The sequence below is a fragment of the Anas platyrhynchos genome, chromosome 5 (assembly GCF_047663525.1).
Source record: "Anas platyrhynchos isolate ZD024472 breed Pekin duck chromosome 5, IASCAAS_PekinDuck_T2T, whole genome shotgun sequence".
Taxonomy (NCBI): Eukaryota; Metazoa; Chordata; class Aves; order Anseriformes; family Anatidae; genus Anas; species Anas platyrhynchos.
This window is the reverse complement of record NC_092591.1, coordinates 62,035,254-62,057,437: the sequence shown is the minus strand read 5'-3', so window position 1 is coordinate 62,057,437 and position 22,184 is coordinate 62,035,254. Positions and strand designations below refer to the sequence as shown.

Here is a 22,184-nt window from a genome sequence, read left to right as displayed (position 1 = left end):
GGGCGGGGCCAGCCCCAAAAATGCTAATGTGTTTATATATATGCATGAAGCAGGGCGGGGCCTCCGCTAATTGCCCCTCCTTGAGGGTAATTAGGTCTTGGGGGGAGGTAATTAGAGCGTGGGGGCTCGCACGGGGCAGCCTGAGGAGCCCTGGGCTGCCCAGCTGGGAAAGGAGAAGTGAGAGAGGGGTCTGACAGGGGGCTGCCCCGTCCCAGCCTGCAGCACGGGGAAGTTGGGCAGAGAAAGTTTCAGTGAAGGAGAGCCCGGTGATGGGATGAAGAAATGGGTTCAGGAAGCAAAAGGAGGGTTTTGTCCCCACAGACACACCCGGAGCAGGGAAGGCTCTGCTGGAGCTGGCCCCAGCCAGGCCCAGGAGCCGGTGAGCGCATGAAGGCAGCAGGCCCGGTCCCCTCCTGCGCTCCCGGCTGCAGGAAAAACACGAGGTGAAAGACGAACCTCAACTGGTACCAGGCCTTAGTTTACCCAAGAGGTGCTTTGTTTTCAACAAAAGCCCCGTTAGGATTTTGTGGTCGGCTGCCAGCTCGCAGCTCACTGATGTGGTGGCCTCCTCGAACCCAGCCGTAACCTCCACGCTGACTCTTGCAACAGGATATTTGGCTCCTTTGGTCTAGAGACACATCGAAACAAACATTTTATTTTTCCCTTATCTTTTTTTTTAAGGTTTCGGTTTCATCCTACGTCACTTTAAATAGCTATTTTTGCTGGTGTGGCTATCCGGTCTTGTGAATTTCACTAAAGAAACAACAAGAGTTCCCTAACACTGACAGATAAAGGATTAAAACAATTAACGCAATCACCCATTACTTGAACAAAGGCTCTATTGTGAAAACTTATTACTGTTAAAACCTTTGTGTGGGGTATTTTGGGGAACGAAATCCAGTTCCACAAATAAAGCAATATTCTTGCAAAGCTCGAGGCAGCGGTGGCAGAAGAAGAGCTGGGCAGCGCCAGAAGAACAGGGTGTTTTGGGGGGCTGTAACTGTATCCAAAGATCCCAGGGTCGGATTCAGAACCTTGGCTTCCCTCTGGCAGCCCTTGCTACCAGCCCTAGTTTTGGGAAACACGGAGTTTACTCGTGAATAGACATGGAGATGAGGACACAGCACACATCAGGATTCATTTCAAGATCGGCTAACCTAGGAAGGGCTGAGAAATGAGGTGTGTAGAAGGTGAAGACAAGAAACACGTAACTCATACAAGGTGCCAGGGGAAGATGATTAGAAAAGGGGTTTGTCCATGAGATCGGGAAAATAAATTTTGCAGCTCCACAGGGAAGAGCAGGGTATCCATAGGGAGGTGGAAAGTGCAGAGTTTCATACTAGAGAGGAAGCGCTTGAGCTATCAGGATGTGAGATGGCAAAGATGATGCCAAAGTTTTGGTGAAGTGACTGGGAAAGAAAGTACAGCTTTTAGAACCATTACATAGAAAGAAGCTGCATCATTTCAGATCTAGCCTGAATACGTGTATTTAAAGAGAGACAAAAATCAAGAATGGCATCCAGATGGCAAGCTTAAAAGATAGAGCACCACACTGCTTTATATAATGACAGAAAAAAAAGGTTTCAGGAAGTGCTTGGGGGGAAAATCCAGAACTTCATTGTACGTTGGCAGCCTGGCAAGGATGTCTTCTAACCTCCCAAGCTGACATCTATGCAGTAAGTGACATACTGAGAGCTAAAAAGTGCTCTGTGAGAACATGACGGCTTAATTAAGAGAGAACTTGTTCACAGACTTAGTGCAGAAAAAAGTTACAAAATCTTTGGGACATGAGTCAGCACGGTTGGTTACTGTAATGCTGAGTTGTGCCATTAGAGAGGTTCTTACAGGTGGCATTGTTTTTTACCCCGTGCAAACAGGCGCTGAGCATCACCCCTCGCACCGTATGGGCACCGCGACCTAATGAAACCCGTGTGCTGCAGTTCCCAGCAAGAACTCCACTGCTGAGCCTACAGGGGCAGGTGATGGGGCTTCACAAAGTCATAAAGCAAGAAGCTAGGGACAAGTGTTACAATCTGATTTTCATTGGGATAAGAACGGAAGACTTAATTCAAAATAAAATGGGCAATAGTTTTTCCTGCATTAAAAATAAATAAATAAATAAACTTGAACTAGTTGTTACACTTACCAGCAACCAGAAACTAAAGAAAAGACAAGGTATTTCTTCACAGGCACATGTACCAGTTTCTATCTGAGTAAGAAGTAAAACTATTTTCAGCCAAGTAACTGCAGCTTTTGATAAAATGTTCGTGTATTTTTGTATCTACCTATTCCAGTAAAGAACTCGGAAGTAAATACTCATACACACGCACAGACACTTCAAAATATGTAATTTTCTTTGAGGTTTGAAATTGTCTTTTTCTTTTTTTCTTTTTTCTTTTTTTTTTTTTTTTTTTTTTTAAGTTCTATAAATTGGGCTTGACAATTTTTATTAATTACATGATTCCTTTAGAACTTCAGGCGTGCTATACCCAACGGTAATTATAAAACAATGGCATCCCAAGGAAAAATGAGTAAAAGTCTCCCACAGTAACTGAGTAAGACCAGGATTTTAGACAAGGAATTTGAGATGCTGTATGTTTTCCCTGACACTTACATAACTGCACAGAGTAAGGAACAAGTGGGAGAATTTTCTTCAGTGGAAAATGCACCAACAGTCATTTAGTGAGCAGGTCAGGGCTGGCATGCTCGGATATCCAGGCAATCCTGTAGCAAAACAACCAGTCCAAAACAAACCAATGTATATCTACATACACATTTAGATTTTGTGTTTCTATATATATTTATGTATTTATCGCTTGATATTGCTAGGATAAAAAAAAAAAAAAAAAAAAAAAACAATCTCTTGTGTTGCAGCTGGTGGTGCCCAGCAGCCGAAATGATGGTGTCTGCTGACTCTGGAAGTTGGGGGGCTCCACCTGGGAATAAACTGTGTCTTCCCGCTCACCCAGGACCCTCCTGCATCACTGCCACCAATGCTGGGTCTTGGGACAGCAGGTGAGTGTACAGTGCAGTGCTGTCGCCGCATTTACATCTCAGGGCAGTGAAAGACAACCCCACAAACCACAGCTGGACTTCCTTGACGAGAAAACGAGCTATTTTAGTCAACACACAAAGTTAAAACATCATTAAGAAAACTCTGCCACTCACCTTGAGAAAAACTGAGAGCTGGGGGGCATATCTTAGTTAATTTGTCTTTTATTCAAGTCAGGAGATCATGCAGCTGGCAGAGCTGCGACGTCAAATTCGTATTTCCACCACTCAGACAAAGCTCCCATACCAGTACTGCTCATCCAATCCTCCTCTTTATGATGTTTAGGAAATAAATAAATAAAGTACTAAAACAAGGAATTAAACTATTCGGAACTACCTGTAAGAAAACAAGATAACTGACAACCAGCGTGTTCTTCTCCAAGAACAAACTGTGTCAAACCAAAATATTTTTCTTCTCTGATTCAGTAACAGGCCTTTGAGTAGGAGGAAGCAGTAGGTGTTCTACATCTTGATTTTAGTAACGCCTTACCTGATGTTCTTATAAACAGCCTGGCTCATCTTTAGATGGCAGTGCCAAAGGGGAGACAGAGCAGGTGGGAGCACTGGACACAAGGATTTTCAGTGGTTCATTGATAAAGCTGAGGGTGGTACCACACAACTATCCAGAAGACCTGACACAATCCATTATTACTGAATATTTCGGAAATCATCTGAATGACGAAACAAGAAAGCACATCTCCTAGGTTTTCAAAAGCTGCGTGCTGGAGGACAGACCTAGAATTCTGCACAGCCACAAAAAGCTGCAGAAAACTTCAACTGAATGTAATTCAGTAAAAATGCTTGCATTGTTCCACATGTAGGCAATTTGTCTACATTTCCCTGGAGTCAAACATGCCTACTTCACTGCAGTTAGGTATATTAGAAAATTAGGCATATTAGAAAAGAATGAAGCAAAACAACAAAAATTTTGCTTTTTCCTTCCCTGTGCTGACACAATGGATTTTCCTTGCCTCTTTGTATTAAGACCTGAGTTTCAACTCCCTCTTTTTACTGACATACCTTCAGAAACCCCCTTTCTTGCATTTTATTTCCCTTTCTAGCTTGCAGTGTAATCTACACCATAAATGCTTATGCTATCATTTCAGTATAAATCCTTAGTATGATGACCTACATTTCATTTTCTGCATGTTCCCTTCTTACACAGAGATCAAAGAAGAGCTAATGACTGAGGCACTCTGGTCTCACTAAAATTCCCATCCTTTTTTTACATTGAGGTGCTTTTTGCTTATGCTTCATAGCAGTTCCTCAGCAAACTGCCAACTCTGCTTTTTTTCCTATAAATTCACTTTTTGCGAGGCCACTCACGTGCGGTCTCATTGCTGTTTCCCTTTACCCTTTCACGACCCGTTCCTGGATTATTTTTCAGATAGGGTTTTTCTAGAACTCGTCGTCACAGTATTTCAGCGCCTCGGCTGGATGCAGACAGCTGAAAACTCCACATCCACACAGGAGCAAAATGCAGTAGGAATCATGTAGTGCAATTCGTGACCTTGAAATAGCACAGTGCCAGAGCACAGATGGAGTTTTCCAGATGTCTGGGGCTATGAAACAATGAGACTTAAAAGGTTCAGTACTTCAGAGTGGTTTAAATAACTGAGATTGCAGTGTAGGGTAGATACACCGGAGGTAAATTTAAACAGGCACATTTCTATAGGGTATGCTGTTGGTACCCAAACTAATTTACCCACTGTCTCTACAGTGTGTGCTTCCCTCTGCAATACACGCACATCCCGAGGGCAGCAGAAGGTTTAAATGAGATGTATGGGATTCTTCCTTGACTCACCACGACCTGCCTGGTAGAAATAACCTCTCTCTGTTGGTTGCTGGCTGCCCTATGTTTGATTCCTCAGGATATTACCTGCCTATCTCTTGGTGGCAACTGAAACTACTGGAAATCCACATCATGTGGGCTCCCTCTCTAGCCCACTGGGCTGAAAGAGCTGTCCCTGAAAGCACTCACTTCATCTTTGACATCTCCAGTGCTAAAAACAGGGCAGGAAGGATTCTCCACCCAGGGGGTGCCTTCAAAGAGTTGCTGCTGTTAGCAAGGGGGCTTGGTACAACAAGGTCCTGTCCATGCAGAGTTTCACAGATACAGAAATATTTTTCTTTCTCTGGTTAACACTGCTTGGGGACATGAATTTCTGTTAAGCAGATATCTTTCCTGTCCCCACTCTTTTCAATGCGTGGTATCAGCAGAATGTGATGTTTCTTCACGCTTCCAAGATCTGCAGTGACAGTTGCCCAAACTATTGAAGCTTCCCTTACTGTTATGGGTGACTCTAACTACTGGCCATGGGTGCTTATTAAGCACGGGAGGGCATCTCTGCACTAGTAAATAAAGGGCAGGCTAGTCTGTCTGTGCTTTCAAATGTCACAGCCTGCTGAAATCGCTGCTATTGCCTCGTGAAACTGTTTTCTCAGCATACAACAATTGGCCTCAGTGCTGTCATTTCGTCATGTAAAGGTTAGGGACGGGTGAACAGGACCTAAAGACCCGGAAGGGTGTTTTTCCAAAGCTCAGCAAAGACACTACCCCAAGGAAATTATTCTCTCCTGGTTTGCCCCAGTGGAGCTATGGGGAAATGGGAGTGGAAGAATTGCTGCAGGTGAGTGACCAAACGGGCTGTATCAGCAATTTCTTCTGCAATTCCTCTTCCACTCCTCCTCTGCCCGCCCTGATCTGCATATATCAAGGAAATGCTACATGCATCGTAGACTACCCTATGTCCAGAATACCTTTGGCTTGGCTCCCGAAGCACTCGCAATGCTTTTGGTTCAAAGGTGATGTTGGCAGACTTCCCCAAATCCATCGTATTCTGACCAGTGAGGTCTACTGCCAAGAAGAAGAAAAGCATTCATTCAGATACACCAAACTAATTTGCACTAAGATTTCAGCTGAGGAATTAACATTCAATTTTTTGTATTTGCCCGCGTTGTTTCTTACCATTAATCTAGGAGAGTGTTAGCGGTGGGTCACAATAGTGGATTCTGTACAAGCATTACAAGACCCAGTTGCTGTCACACAGAAGTTATAGACTGAATAGACAGAAGAAATATTATTTTCCCCTTTGCAGACAGGGCATTCAAGCACAGACTTGCTAAGGAATACGCCTGAGGATACGCAGAAAGCTGTATCAGTCAAGTGAGCCATACTGGGGAATAAACACCACGAGCCCTCTACTTATTCTTTCTGCAGATGCTCTGTGTCTTCCTGCAGATCAGCCTGTTCATGTGCACCAGCAGCACTGCAGCTGAAGAAGCTGCTGAAGCAGTTTTCCTTTTCGTTGTCATTTTTAGGGGCGTGAGAAGAAAGGACTGAAGTCCGTATGAGTCCACGAGATCGCTGTAGGAATGCGTTCACTCAAACGTTTTATGCTTTTACAACAGCAACAAAATTGTATCGTGTTTGTTTATGCTTTCAAATCACTGAAAATCAGAATCCATCTGAAAAGTGAAAGTGAACCTAGCAACTGAAGAATGGGGAAATTAAGGTAAAAACAAACAGGACAGCTTGATAGCGAGTGCCTGATAAACAGACATTTTACTAAAAAGGAGACTTTTCAGATATTTCCATGACATGTTGTTGCCACTTGAAATGTGGTGCCTTCTGGTGCTGTCTCAGAATATCTGGCAGAACATGTTGTATGTAATCAGATGCTATTTTTTCAATGTATAACTTTTTTAAATCCTGTCTTCTCCGATCAGCAGAGTGCAAGACGAATGTTCTACTTGCTAAATAATCTCCTTCAGAAAAAACGAGCAAGCCTGTCCCCAGGATTCTCCAGCAACCTCCAACTCCCGTTTTTAAAAGTTCACGGTAATAATATAGCAAAATGTTTAAAATGCCTTGGCTCACCATCAAATCTATTAAGGGAAAAGATATTCAAAAAGCATACGTAGTAGTAATCACAGCAAATGATAATGGGATGTGTATAACACTTGATCATTAAACCTATTGATAAATCTAGATCTGTCTTCTTACTCATAATGCAGAATAAACAGCCGCATCGGGGAGTTTTACACTGTGCAAGCATTCACCTCTCACTGACTTCACCGGAGTTAATCCTGTGCTTAAAGTGCACTTTTTTTTTTTTTTTTGCTACCTTGTTGAGTTGGGATGCTGCTCAAGAATATTTCAGCAAACTCTTACCCAGCTAAGTAGTTTCTTGGTTCCCCAGGTAGCATGTACATGTGGACGCCTTCCAAAAGCAGTTGCAATGATGTGAGGGCCTGATTTTAATCTGCAGTGTTTAAAAAAAATAAAATAAACAAAAAAACAAAGGATGGAAAGGAAACTGGTGAAAATGGAAATGAGCAGAGACGCTTCTACATAACACATTGAGTGGGGCGCGAAGGCTTGTAAGACATCTCGCCCTGAGGTCAGCACATCTTCGGTGGCCGCGGCAGAGCTCACACAGGAAGCCAGCAGCTTTTTCTCACGTTACCACGCTGGCGAGGAGCCGTGCACAGAAGCACAGCGACTGACCTGCAGCTTGGCTGGGTTCTGGCATCCAGCTCAAGGCGTTGGGTTTGCACTTCTTCACAACAGCTTATAAGACGCAAGCAAATATTTGCGCGCTTGGCTCCAAGCAAATGAAAACATCGAAGTTCTCGCCTGAGAACCGCCTTTTAACAAGGAACGCAGTGAAACGGGAGCTGATTAGATCAGATTCGACTGTGCCAAGGTCTCTACAACCGCGGCATGCACCATGCCATTGTGGGCAAGATGCAGCCAAGGCCTCCTCTCCCCCTCGGTTTCCTAGGAGGAGGGTTTAGGTTCGCCTGCTTTACCCACTGACCCCCCGAGGATCTTGACCCACACATCTTCCAGGCAGCAATGGTTACTCAGCCTGCCTGTGCCCTGGACAGCCCCCTGTGTCTTTTTTAACCTGGTGAGCATTCTGGCGTGTGGCTGTGACTGCTGCCCCAACAGCTCTCAGGAAACAGCACGGGCTGAGGACTACCTGTTTTGCTGGCGAAAAATGCAGTTGATAGGTGGCTGTGCCATGCAGATCAGGGAAAGAGAGAAAGCAAAGAGAGACTTGCTGCCGGCTTCTTGGGAGACAGTGGAGAGAGAGGAGAGGGAAGGTGTAAGGAGGCTGTTTAAGCAGCTCCTATGGATGGGGGCATGGGACTTGTAAGGGCTAGAAAGGCAAGGAATGGACAAGTTAGATCCTGCAGGACAAAAAGGCTCTCTCTGACCAAGGAAACCTCCCTCCCTGTCCATGGGGACACAGGACCTTCTCTCCTGTCCTCTCCCTTTATTACCCTGTGAGAAGTTGGCCATTTCCCCAGGCTTCTGGCCAAAGCACGCTCTTCATGGAGTGGCCATGCCCTCTGAGCCTCATGAAGGCCGCATCACCTTCAGCTGTTGTACCTCCCCTCTTGGAGAGAGGAGATTCCCCAAGAGTCGCTACATGGTCTGAAGCCTGTTGCCATTTTCTGTCCTTTAAGCCTAACACGGGCCCCTAAAGAGGTCCCTAAAAAGAGGGACACACAACAGACATTACTCCTCCACTAACTGGCTTACCAGGCACGTCCTGGGAGCGTAACTCAGTGACTCCAGAGGGAGCCAGAGACTCCTCTGGCAGAAGGTGCCACTCTTCCCCGCTGCCAACAGCCCCCCAAAAGAAACTCATAGAAAAGCAGCCCACTTATTTAGGCTGGAACAAGAAGTACTGGCTCAGGAGACAGCTGATGCTGGCTGGGAGATTCTGTGGGGTCTAAAAATGGGACCAAAGGCCACCTCCTCCTTGCAGCTCTCCTACAAGCTCTCCCTGCAAGCTCTCCTAGGTCAGAGAGCTATGGTAGCTATTCATGTTAGCACTGGCATTAAGCTTTTTACACGTTGGCTCAAAGTGATAATGAGGAGATTTTGGCTTCCAAGTGCTTTCATCAAGCCAGGCCTCCACATTTCCTGAAAATGCAGTTTGTTGAAAGCAAGATTTCACACCACATTTGACCAAACTTCTTTATCATTCCTGCCCTCAGAAAAGTAAAGTCACTTCTCATTCTCTGTTATAGGAAGTCATAAAAACAAACCTATCATTTATTCATGCCCTACAGGCTTTTTTCTTTTGGTACTTGCCTTATTATTAGAGAACCTTTCTAGATAATTGGGCAATGAAGTATGCGTGTTTTCCAGGGCAGGGGGTGGGGAACAGACATTTTTTTTCCAGAAAGAAACAGAACAATATCTAAGGAAGAGCCTTTTCTTCTTCTTCTTTTTTATTTTATTTATTTATTTATTTTACTTTGTTGACCTTTTAACGTGGTCTGCATCCGAGCAGGGATGTATCCTCTCCACTTCTTTCTTTCATGTGGGTCAGGATTTAATAACGTGAGAGGCTTAGTGCACAGACCATCATTTCTCACCGTTTGGGAATGAAACGGACATGGTCACAGCAGTTACATCCACAAGCTGCATGATCGTGTTCTTCTCGTGTTTCAACATAGAAAAAAGGTGCCCTAAGGATAACAAGCAGTTCTAAATAACACACGCATAACATAGGTGCTTCTGCTGCGTATTTTTGACACCCCTGAACAGTGGGAATGAAGATTTATGACTCTCACGCCAACTGATAACATCAATACGGGCTGCAGTGAGTACCCAGAGCCATCCTGGAACCAAACTGGTCTCTGAGCAAACCCAGCAGTTCAGGTGGGAACACCTCGCTACATACAACTTAGAAAGTCACTTTAAACTGCAGCGCATTTAGAAACGGGCATTATTTATTGCAGCAGCCACAGCTAGAGCCAGCACTCGTCTCTGACTTGGTTCTGTGATAAAGGGTCATGCTCTTGTTAGGGGTATGGGCAAGAACTACCCGCAGCAGCTCATAGCTGTGCAAAGAGGTAATCTCCGCTGGGGGGAACGACATCAGGCCATTAATCTTGCATTCCATTTGGGCTCTCTCCCACACGAATGGAGGAAGGTGTGTCATGACTCAGTTCGTTGCCAAAATAGCACAATGTGGTACTTCTTAGAGAAAAAATAAAGGATCTGGTGGAACAATTAAACTAAGAATGAATTTGATTTGAGCTCTCAGCCTTGAAATACCACAGTGAGCTTCGCTAAGTGCAGCTTACCTTCAGCAAATGACCAACAAGCCCCCGGTGCTTTAGGGAGTGCAGCAGCCTGTACGCTCTCCACGCAGCTAAGCTAACAGGTCACATCGCCAGCAACAGCCATGCCTTTCCTCTTCCTTCTGCTCATGTGAAAAGAAAGACAGCAATGGTCTGGGGCAAGCGGTAGGGAGAGAAGATGGACAGCAAGACCCCTGAGAGAGCTGGGCTTTGTGGGAGGAAACCCAGGGGAAACAGGGTGACCCCACTGCTGGGGATTTGAATCTGATTTCTACCTTGTTCATCCGGAGTCTTCGGAGGCTGCACCCGGAGCCTTGTGCTCTGCCACACGCCTTACTCGCACCTATACTTGACTCGTTCCTTCATTCACTATTATTTTTTCTTAGAGATGTCAGAAGTGGTTTCAACTCAGCACTACTATTTCAGGGCTGTAGGAAGAATTTTAAAACAGGTTGATTAAGGCTTTGTAAACTCTAAATGCATTTGGCATGCGCTTGTCTTTTATACATCAGTCTGGCTTTCTCAGCAGACAAAAATGAAGACAAGGAATTCCTGCTTAGACAATTACCTGCTTAAAAGCACTGGATACACACCCAAGCCATTGAAAGTTTTTGTTTGTTTAGGGAAATACATAAGTGCATGCATGGCTACTAACAAGCTGTTGAGTTCTCCACGATCCAGTCACCATGTTAAAAGAAAAATACACGATAAGACAAAGTTGGTCGCAGAAGTCAGAGTAGTTGGTTAAATTTTCCATGATCTTTCCCTACTGAATGATAAATACATATTTATATCACTTACTGATACGCTCCGTTGAGATTAAGATGTGCTGGATTCCATTTCAATATTGGGTTCCTGAGCAATGGCAAGCACAGCTAACACAGAAGCTGGAAATCACCGCAAGGTGAGCAAGGTACTCAGCAAATCACCCCCAGAGTGCCATTTGAACAGTTCAAATTAACGCAAGGAATTAATGCAACACTGATTGCAATTGGTGAGGATGTTACTGCAGAGCTAATACGAAATCTGAACTATGAATTATGACAGAAAAAGGGCTCCTGCAGCCCCTATGAAAGGCACATGAAGAAAAAGGACATACAACTACTTTTTTAATGACGTAGGGTTTATCTGGAAGCCATCTGGAAGTTCACCACAAAGTACATTGCTTCTCGGTAACTGATAACCTGATAAACAGGGGCAATTCCCTTCCACCTTTACACCGAGACAGCCGTCCCGCACACTGCAACAGGGTAGGCTGAAGAAGACATGCAAAAGGTTTGCCCGGGGTCACAAACACGGTGTCACTCACGTTACCTCTTCAGCAAGGAACCTGTGCTGCTGGAGAGTCCCCAGGACCTCCCATTGACGTTGCCAGAGAGGTCAGGTGAACTTTTGGAAGTGGTACACATGCTGCGCTTTTGCAATGAGATGTTTGCCTTTATCCAGTCATTATTTCCAAAACTATTCACTACTAACAATAGTGATAAATATAAGTATCCGAGGCAGGAGATACTCTGTAATTCAGCATTCAATACCTACATTTATTAAACATTTTAAAAGGACAAGCCTAGGAGAAGTAAAGCACAAGGACTGGGATTCAATACATACATTCTTTGAGGGCAAAGTCTGCTGAGTCCTTCAATTCCAGACAGCACCTGCCCAGGAGTTCCTGTTTGCACTAGTTACCGGCGATCTTGGACTTCGCCCTTCCTCAAATACCACGCATAAAAATCAACACTACAAATAATAAGCCCCAGCAGCAGCTGAAACAAATCAGTAGAATGAGAAAAGCAAAGAATAAACCCCCACACGTATGACAAGGCTGGACAAACACTAGAGCGGAGCTGCGGTCCTGTTGGCACTAGCCCTTCGCCGCCACCTGAAATCCTGGAAGAGGCAGACGTGACTTAAACAAGATGCATGTTAGGGAGAAAGAATGGATCCACTCACCCAGTATTTGCAGTGACAGTAATTTATTCAGTAACAAGAAGCTCTTGCCTGCCCTGTCACAAATTTCTAGTAAACCGATTCTGGATTTCTCTCTCCCCACCTACTTCTTATTCCTGTCTTCCTTGCCACTCATTAATCTCTCTGCAGGCAAGAGCCTCAGCATCTGAGGCATCACTTCACTAGCACTCATTTCGTCAATTAAACTCTCACCCAAGACATCCCTCACTGGAGAAGCTTGACCACCACTCGGTGAGGTTATTGCTGGCTTCACTCCTTGGCCTCCTGAGACCCACACAGCTCTTCCTTACTTTGCCCTTCTCCCTTAGGGCTTTCCTAAGCGTCTCTTGCTGAACCTCCACGCCTTCAACATCATCTTCTGCCTCCAGCTATACCTTGCTAAAAATTAGACTTTGTTAAAGCACTTTGGAGGCAGAATTACAGTTTACAGAAGTTTTTTGCTTTGTTTTTTTAAAAAGATGGTAAATGTCAGATCAGAGACCACATATCAATGTAATGCAGTGTCCTCAAGCTGTATTTGATGCATCTGTAAATCCAGAAATAGCAATGACAGTAAGGACAGGGTAATTGCTGAGCATTTCCAAGAGCTGTAGCACATATGCCACGGATAAAATATTCCTATGTATAATCATTCCTATCATATATATATACACACACACATACTGTGAATAAAGTGAAAGCATCAGAGCAAAAGAAATAGACGTGTCTAAAGAAGACAAGAAAGACTAACTGATACGTCCATTTCAATATTGATCCATTTCACAGTTTTCCTAATTTCACTAAAAGAGATCATTACAATCAAGTAGCATTATTCTGGCAGCTGGTTAGTTTAAAATACATATGCCATCAGCTCTTGCTATAGCCATTTTTCGTTTCCATGCCCAGTTCCTCTGCCTTTGGGATAAAAGCACATTTTCTCCCCTCATCTGCTCTTCCTGGAGAGATTTTACAGTACTCCCTCACAGTGCCTCCCCACAGTTCCAGTGAAGAACTTGGCGTAGTCTGGGGCTATGCATAGAGCATGACAAATTTCATAGGAAAAGATGATTAATCTGCTTCTTGAAAGTTAACTTTCGGGTTATCTGCCAGATTACAGCTTTAATTAAGGTAGTGCCTAGGAACATCAGGCAAATTAGGAAACTATTTCTGAACAAAACAGAGAGATAAATAACACAAATTTTGCCACTTCTAGTAAGAAGAAGGAAAAAAAAAAAAAAAGAGGCCAAATCCTGTGCCAGCTCAGCCAGCTGCAGCACAGCAACAGTGGAGACACCAAACAGCAAAGGATGATCTGGGTAGGTAAGAAAACAGGCAACAGAAAAGGTGACGAGATCTAACAGGAAAAGAGAACTTTAAGCACATGGCTCCTTACTTGTCCACACGCTGTCTTCTAAAGCTGTGCTAATGGTCCCTGTAAGAGTTTGCCATGAGGTCTTCTCATTATTTCAGTTTGTTTTTATTCATGGGGAGTCACTCAAGATGTAGGTAGTGGAAAGCAATTTAAAAGTTATGAAAAAATGCATGGTAGAGTCCCAATTTTAAATAGACCTGGAAGCGAGCCTTGCCCTTACCCCGTCACTGGAGGAGAAAGGTGGGAACCTGTACACAGCTGATAAATACTCACCTGACACAGTAAGACCTGCACTAAACAAACTCTCAAGTTAATCACATTTTAAAGTTCACTGAGATTTTCTGCTTTTGTATTGAAGGGTCTGCTATCTAACTTCTGCAGTTCATTCAGTACGAGGTCCTACAAATCTACAGACATCATATAACCTTCTCTAATTACTATCAACCATTACTTCTTTACTATTCATCACATTTTTCATATCCTTGGAGATTGCTTGTCCTCATTTTAATCAGGTAACTCATTCCGTGAGTCAGCGTCCCTATAAATGTCAAGTCAATATTTTATTCTGTTAAGGCTGAAATTGAAAACCTTGCCTCAGAAACCAAACTGCATTTCACAGTCTAGGCTGTAAGTCAAAGTCGGGTGACGTGAGGAAAAGCTCAGAAGAAGGGAAGAAATTCCTGGAACATTTTGTGAGTGAGTGACAATAAACTGCCTGTCCCACTGAATCCCACCTCAGGTAAATCTCAGCCTCCCTACACTAGAGTGCACTGTCAAAGGCTCACCATTTCCAGTAAAGATTATTCTATTTTAGTAGGGATTTAAATGATATTCTGTATCCATTATTGGCCTACTCAGTGCTGAAAGGCTTAATGAATTGCCTGATATCTAGAAGCGTATATTATCAATCATTTAGTGGAAAGGCACCAGGCAGATTACCAAATGATTCTCTCTTCTTCCTTCTTTGTTTTTAATTAATAAAAAAATATGATATTGCTTTTAACTCCAGGAGGCTTTAGTAACCATTAAACCCAGAATACGAGCCGTAGAGACATTAAAAGGAAACTTGTAAAGCTATTTCAGACAACAGTTGGTTCTGAATCTACAAAGGCTTTCTAATTTCAAAGCTTCAAGAGGACACCAATTTTGTGATTTGGCATAAAAAGGGGAATGGAGACAGTCTCTGTTTAGATGTTTGCTGGGAATTCATTCTCACAGCGTGGTGACTTTTCTTTCTTGGTGAAGATATAAAATTGAATTTACAGCTAAATTAGCTTCATAATATCAGTAAATGAGACTGCACCGCTCTATATATAGTCTTCTTGGAAACGTGAGATTCATCTGCCCTTTCCAAGACAGACAGCATTGAACAGACTAAGAACTCCAAGCCAAACATCTTCCAGATTTATTTTTTTTAGGTTCATAGTATTTATTTTCCTTATTTTAGATACAATTGAGCGGCAGCAGCAAAAACACGTTTTTCTGAACTGCTGGGTAGCCTGCCTTTTCTCTGAAAGATGTGTCTGAACAACCAAGGTAGGCAGCACCCCTGGATGGGACCCGTGAAGCCTCTGAGAAGAGAGGAACGTTGACTTCTCACTGCCTTCTAGGACTGCTTCACAGGCACTAGTAAGGAAAATGCAAATAAAAGCTTCAAAAAACGAAAAGAAACAATACCAACACTGACCTGGGAAGCATATTTTCCCACTTGAAACAGATACTGCAGCAGAACAAGTGCAACCTTCAAAAGCATCACCAGCCAGAGCTGGTCATTCACCTCCCTGGAAAGCATCCCCTCTTCTGGTGGCAGCTGGGGCCTGTAACTCCTGACTCAGGCCATCAGAATCTGGGGAAAGACTGCAGTTTCTAAAAACTGCTTGTTTTAAACCAAAAGCTAACATGTTAAGATAGATACATAAAAACTTTAAAAACAAACAAACAAAAAAAACAAACATTTCGAGGCTTTCTCTGACACAGCTTTTTAGCTTTTAGCATGAACATCAATAGCTGAATTCCCAAGGAGGCTTGAGGCATGACTGGAATGACTTTGGCAAGATCTCCCATCCTGAGCAACAGAGCATGAATTTTTACTCCCTCAAACATTAAAAAAATGCTATTGACTAAAAGCAAAACCAACCCCTCCCTCATTTTTTACACATCACTAACTCCGAGCAATAGGGTGGGGTTAAAGCAAGGGAAGGGAGATGTTGTCCCCTTTCTGTTGCAGCTCCACAACTGTTATTCTGTTATCATCCACACTGACAAACACATCCCAGCTGCCCACTGCTCGGCTTTAGAATCCACTTGGTTGCTGCAGGGAGCAGCTCCAGCTCGGACCAACGTGGGCTAGGGCCACTGCCAGCCCTCCTCTGCACCTGTGTCATCAGGCTGGTTCGGGGGGTGCGAGAGGGCAGAGGCTGTTTGAAATGGTAGCTGCCTCTCCTGAGCAGCGAGACGAAGGTTTTTGTTCCCCTAAGTAGGGCACTAAGATGATTTATAAGGACTGTTCAGCAAAATCAGAAAGGGTCCTCACCTTTCTCCTCCGTCTTGCTGTGCAGAAAACCGAATACAAATTAACCCTAGTCCACAGCTTCCAGCTGACGCTGGTTTCTTTGGTGAGACCGTCAGACTCTGAGGTGCACGGACATGATGCAGAAGACAGGCAGACGGGGAAGGAAGCTCACCCTGAAGCACGAAAAACCTGCCAGCGAGCGAGGGAGGGCTGGCTGTCAGAGCACGGGGTGACAGCCTCTGCTCCGGCGGCGCGGTGCTGCGGGGAAGGCGGCTGGCTTTTCAAAGACACCGGGTGTGCTCCCTGCAGCACCTCTTGCTTTCACCTTTTCACCAGTTTCTCCTAAGTGAAACAACAAACAAGGTGCCTTTGTTATGTAGTTATTTATTTATTTTGCTAGATATTACCAGTGGTTGTTAATGTAGCAGAAAAAGAACAGGACAAACCAGAGAAGATGCACGTGCTGTGTTTGGCACGCAGGTGGCACAAATCCTAAAATCCCTCTGTTTAGAAACTTTTTCTCCTTTAATTATCTGCTGTGCTGTGACTTTCATTCTGCCTTTGCTGTGTCAACTCACACATGAGCAGTCAAAAAGAAACAACACGGACTTTCTGAATCTGAACACCGAAAGCTTTCCATGAACACAAAGGAACGAGGAACCACGGATCCACACAGCAATCCAGACCTGCCGAGAAAAAGTACCACTCTGCTTCCTCTTTTCTCCTGGCAGAATAAAAGCAAGGCTTACATCCTGCAATGAGCAACCAGCCCAGGGTGTGCTGGGTGACCCAACAGACCTTTTGCATCTCTAACATCTGATTCAGTGCAAAGAATCCAGACCTGTGACTCACGACATCAGGCTGAACAAGCAGTGACGTGGCTGGAGCCAAAAGATCTCCAAATATTTCCACAGTGCCCGGTGCCATATCGTAAGCACACCATGCAGAGAAAGAAGAGGATGTGTTCAAGACAGGAACACGAACCAGGAGACTGCATGCCAGCCTGATCTCTGGGCTCAAGACTGCGTGGGCAGGGAGTGGAAAGGAATTGCAAACTCGGTACCTTGCAGATAGGCGCAGGATCTGATTCACATCATAGTCATCTGCAATACCTTGCGGCTGCGAGGCCAAATACTTTCATCTCCCCAGCTCTCCTAAGCTGAGCGGTGTGAGCTGGATCAATATTTGCAGTGGAAGGTCTCCAAGTGGCAGCACACAGGCGGGAAGCACTTCTGATGGGAGCCGGCTCCTGCCCCAGCGCAGAGCCAGGACCTCAGGGTGACGCTGGAACGGTGTCCCCGTGGTGCTGCTTCTTGCAGCGGGCTGTAAGAGGTGGCACAAGCACCCAGCAGATTTCTCCCTGCAGAGGGTTTCCCGGTACCCCAAACAAGGCCCGGCCAACGCAACTGCATCCTAGCCCCTTTCAGAAGCTGGAGGGAGGATGGACGCTCCCCACTAGCAAAGCCAGATCTGAAATCTCAGATCATTTTCAATACAAATTAAGGATACATTTAAGGAGTGCGTTGGTTTTCTTGAGCTGTCATCTCCAGTTTAAAATAATCCATTAATAGATAATGCTAAGTTTGAAATAAGGATATTTGCATATGCTCCAGCCCATTTTGTCTATTTTTGGCCTAAGAATTCAAGACTGAAAAATAAACACAAACGAAGTACAGTCATCTCCTTGTCACCGAAACAAACACCAAGTCATAAATTATCATTGTCATGGAAAAGACTTCATCAGGACAAAGAGACTCAATGCCACTGCCCGCAGCAAAGATACCATTAATGAAATAAATCACATCATTCACAACTACAAGTGTTTCGATTTAAATGCAAAAAAATAGGGAGAATAGGACTGTGTGTACTTGGATGAAACAGTACAATCTGTATCAGTGTACTGCACATGTCAACACTGCTCGTACAATGAAGAAAGAGGAAATGTAACACAGTCAGATAATTTTATTAATCTTCTGCACAATGGACATCTACTAAACTCACATAGCCAAAGGTCCACGTGCTATATATTCTATCAAATGGCTCCCCATAAATAAATAAGATGCCACAGGAAAAAAATAAGAATGAAAGCTCATCTATCGGTATCTCTTAAGGCTGGTGGGCAAATATTTTAATAAAATTCAAGATGACTTGGGGCTACATAGGAGCATGCTGATGTTTTTCAGCATAGCAAGCTGGTATGTCCAGCTAATACCAATTTTAGCCAAATTTGAAAGACAACTGGAGGTGAAAAGTGCATTTTTTTTTCCCCTCACATGCAAATCAGTAGCATGGGGGACAGAAACCTAGGCAAGTAGCCAGATAGAGAGAAGAAACAGCTACAACCCAGTGCTCCATCTCGGGAGGAGCAACCAGCTGAGTGACAAGCATATTGACACTGACCTGCCCAGCAGCACGTTCATAACTACAGATCAGCCCAAATGCTGCTGCTTGCCCAGAGAAATGCAGGAGGGGAACTCAGTCATCCTGGAAAAGCAGAAGAAAAAGCAGTATGGGTGAGCAGGTGATGGGGATACAGAACACAAACACGTAGGAAAGCTACCTCAGCTCTGCTGTGAGCACAAAACTTGCTTTTCTCAAAGATTTATGATTATGTTCTTCAACTGAGACACTAACAGATGAAATCCTTCATCCTTCTAAGAGAATTAGTCACAATATTGAGTGAAGTGTAGCTTTAAATGAGACTTAAGTTCCAGCACACTTAGTGCGAGGGGACTTCGTGCTGTCAGCCATCCCACAGCCCCTCAGAGGAGGAAGATAAGATGTGACTGAAGAAGGGCTGATCTGAAGTGCACCATATAGTTTTCCTCTAACACAAACAACTTCAGTTTTATACACACACACACACACACACACACATATATATATATATACACACATATATATACAAACAAATAATTTTTAAATACCAAAGTCCCAGACATCTCACAGGCACCTTCAGAAACACACAGTGAGACATTTAATAAAAAAAAAAAAATGTCCAGAAGCTCTGGTGAGAAAGTGGGTTCAAAAATGTGAAAAGATGAATTTGTTTGAAGAGAAAGCCCTAGTCTTGAAGACCTAAGTAAAAGACAAATGCGTGGCATGCTCAGGAAAAGATGCCATCAATGAATTCTCTTCTCTAGGAAGGCCCCTAAATTTTTCTAGATAAACCCCACCAGGAGACAGAACAGGTCAAAAACAGCCAACCCCTACTACCTTGCAGGAATATAGGGAAAGAGAGAGCCATTCCAGTATCTCAGTGTGGTCCTTCAAAGGAGCAGTCTGCAAACCCAGTCCCAGCCTATCCACAGGGCCTTCCTAAGCAGCCAGGTGCCACCGACAGTGTGGCAAGAGCCAGAAGCACTCCAGAGAGCCACGGGCACATGCACGTCCTGCACCAGGCAGCAGCAGGAGGGGCACACAGGATGCAGCTTCTTACACACATGTGCGACTCACTCCAACAGAGCAGCTCTGCTTTTTACCTGATCTTCTTGTCCCAGCAGACGTCCTCTGCAAGCACACGACGACCTCCTGTCCTAGAGCAGAGCAGAAGCCATCTGCCACCCCCCCGTGCCCTCTCCAAGGCAGGAGAAACATTTTAGCTGTGTTGGCTCCAGATGACCTAGAAAATAAGTGGTAACAAGAACTTGGATTAAAATCAGTAACACAAAGAGCTACGATTAAATGAATATATATGGACAACGGATCTGCTGCAGAAGGACCGCGTGCAAAGCACAAAAGGAACACGATTTCAAATAGTCATTTTTTTTTACAGCAGCATGCTATCCCTTTCACAGCACAGAAGAAATACACAGCTGTATTCAGGATACCCAAGCAGAGAGCCCAGAAGAACTGGAGAGTTTTTATGTCAACAGAAAGGTAGACTTTCTTCTCTCCTTTCTTCTCCTTTACACAAACACATTATGCGGTGCCAAAAAAAAAAAAAAAAAAAAAGAGAGAGAAGGAAATGAAAGGAAAATGGATCAGTTGAAGCCTCCAGGAAAGATAACCTTCAAAGGAAATTTAGCGGAAAATTGAAGAAAATAGAAGCTGAGATTTCTCTTGTACCTCATGGCTACAGACACAGATAAGTAGGAGAAAAGGCTGCAAGCAGCATTGCTCCTTTTTGTGACAAGAGAGGAAGCCCCAGATATATGCAATCAATTCCAAAGGGAGAAAGATAATGAGAAATTAGAAATACCCATGAATAGTTTTGAAGTCTACTGCTTCTGGACACACATCATTGACAAGAACATGCGAATTCAACAGAGAGAGGGAAGCGAGTGATCCATGTGTGACACTTCAAACTGCCAGGAACAACCAAGAAAACTTTAAAAAGTGACCAAAACCATTCAACTTTCAGAAACTTTTCCCATTCATTACAGATATATCTGTGAATAAGTAGAAAACGACTTCATAAACAACCCGATCCATGTGAGATGGACCAAAACTTAGCGCCTCCTTCCAACAACTTGTTGCTGCCTGCACAGGAGATGGAGAATCTGGAAAGGGAAAACATCACAGGAAAATCTGAGACAAACACTGAAGTCTCAATTTGTAATTAACAGTAATTCCAAGAGTGAGGTTACTGCTTTGTTTTGGGTATTTATTATTATTACTTTTTTTTTAAAGTAGCATACAAGCTGATCACTGAGCTAGCAGAGGGGTTGGGGCAAGAATTGCAGTGCTCCCTCAACTGTATTGTCTTGATTTGGCACTGGGGAGAAATACCAGCATTTTCTTCACAGTTTCTGGGTTTAATTAATTTGCCTGTTAGGGCAGTGTGTCCCCGAAGTGGGGGGGAAGTCAGCTGGAGGGTGAAGGCACAGAAAGAAACCTGAGATTGCCTTCTTTAAAAGCCAGGCGCGCTGGTTCGTGCAGGGGCTGCCGGCTGGGTGAATACCCTCCGCCCTCCCCCTTCCTGAGACCAGGCTGTCCCACCTCTGGGGACCCCGGGGGACTGACAGAATTCAAGTTGATCCCAACAGCAGGAATCTTAACAAAGGGTAGCCATGGAAACAAGGCACTCCTACCAAAAAAAAAAAAAAAAAGGAAAAAAGAAAAGGAAGATGCTTTTCTGCAATATTCTGCAACATCTAGGGACTTGCTGGTTACACCTCATTTTCTCTCTCTCACATTTCTACAGTAAACAAGAAAAAAAATGAAGCACTCGCAGTTTTAAGATGACATTTATGAATGACCTGAATCCTTCAAAACAGTCTTATCACAGACGAGGCACCCAGCTGGAGAAGCAGTGGACACACTTCCAGTTTTACAGCTTCCTTCCATGGGTGTCGGCCTGCGCTCAAGTCTTGGCCGCAGCCTCCCAAAACAAATAAATCTTTAAACAATAAGCTATAGATTAAAAGCCTGAGAGGCTCCCCTGTGACCCACGCAGAAATAAGAGCATTAGAGAGAGGCCTGGAGCCTGGTGGTGCAGAAAGTTCGGTCACTGGAGACGCGAGCTCATATTTGATGCATGGGTGGAGGCGGAGCGGGCGTGCAGCCCTCCGACACCTGCGGGATTTGCTCTTGCCGCAGCACTCACGCAGCCACAGCTTCTTGACGATCGGAGACGAGGGACTGGAATAATGGAGGCGCCGCAGGCAGAAGCCATGGAGATTCAAGCAGCAGAGCTAGGTGGAAATCTGTACTCGGTACGTTCGCTTACCTGCTACCAGAAGCCCTGCAGAGCACCTGCCACCTTCGGGTGCAAATGTCAGCTCCGCTGGTGAGACTTGGGTAGTACAAAGCCTGCAGCAGGTCGTTTCTGTGTCTGACCTGCAGGAGACACCCATTTCCCCCTCTTCACCTCTTTCTGAGTCGGATAGAGTCTGTACCTGCAACTGGCCCTCCCTTTCAAGAGCCCAGGAAGGTGTTTCCAGCAGATACAGGCAGCTCAAGGAGACGTGCTCCCCGCCTCTCCCTCGCGATGGCACGCAGCACAGGCCTCAGAGGGACGTCCAGCACCTTCCCCAGCTCCTCAGGATCCCAGCTGCATTTGGTGAAATAAAATGCAAAACAATTTCATTGAAAATGTAACAAGATCTCGAATCCAACTGGTGATGAAAAAAGGAATGCTGCCACAGGACTCTGCTTTGTATGATGTATTGGCTAAGAAGGCCAGGTCCCTTTCTATTAAAACAAGGCAAAAAAAAAAAAAAAGCCAACGCTGTGAGTGCGTAAGCGGAT

The 22,184-nt window shown here is 44.5% G+C and overlaps 2 long non-coding RNA genes across 4 annotated transcripts; one reads left to right on the top strand and one right to left on the bottom strand.

Moving 5' to 3' along the window:
* Positions 1-8: 8 nt before the first annotated feature.
* On the top strand, positions 9-7,178 carry LOC106017558 (uncharacterized). 3 transcript variants are annotated; one of them, XR_011809869.1, is made up of 4 exons: positions 9-1,179; positions 1,878-1,979; positions 2,875-3,015; positions 6,781-7,178. It is a non-coding gene; the product is annotated as an uncharacterized lncRNA (long non-coding RNA). The 3 variants fall into 3 exon arrangements; XR_005266106.2 differs by having other exon boundaries at positions 12-1,179; positions 6,784-7,178; XR_005266107.2 differs by lacking the exon at positions 6,781-7,178 and adding an exon at positions 6,373-6,766 and having other exon boundaries at positions 12-1,179.
* Positions 3,240-22,132, bottom strand: LOC101797653 (uncharacterized). The gene is made up of 9 exons (XR_011809861.1): positions 21,833-22,132; positions 19,475-19,614; positions 16,439-18,476; positions 16,014-16,334; positions 10,437-15,326; positions 10,165-10,283; positions 7,226-7,316; positions 6,020-6,111; positions 3,240-5,908 (listed from the first exon to the last, which is right to left on the bottom strand). It is a non-coding gene; the product is annotated as an uncharacterized lncRNA (long non-coding RNA).
* Positions 22,133-22,184: the final 52 nt, after the last annotated feature.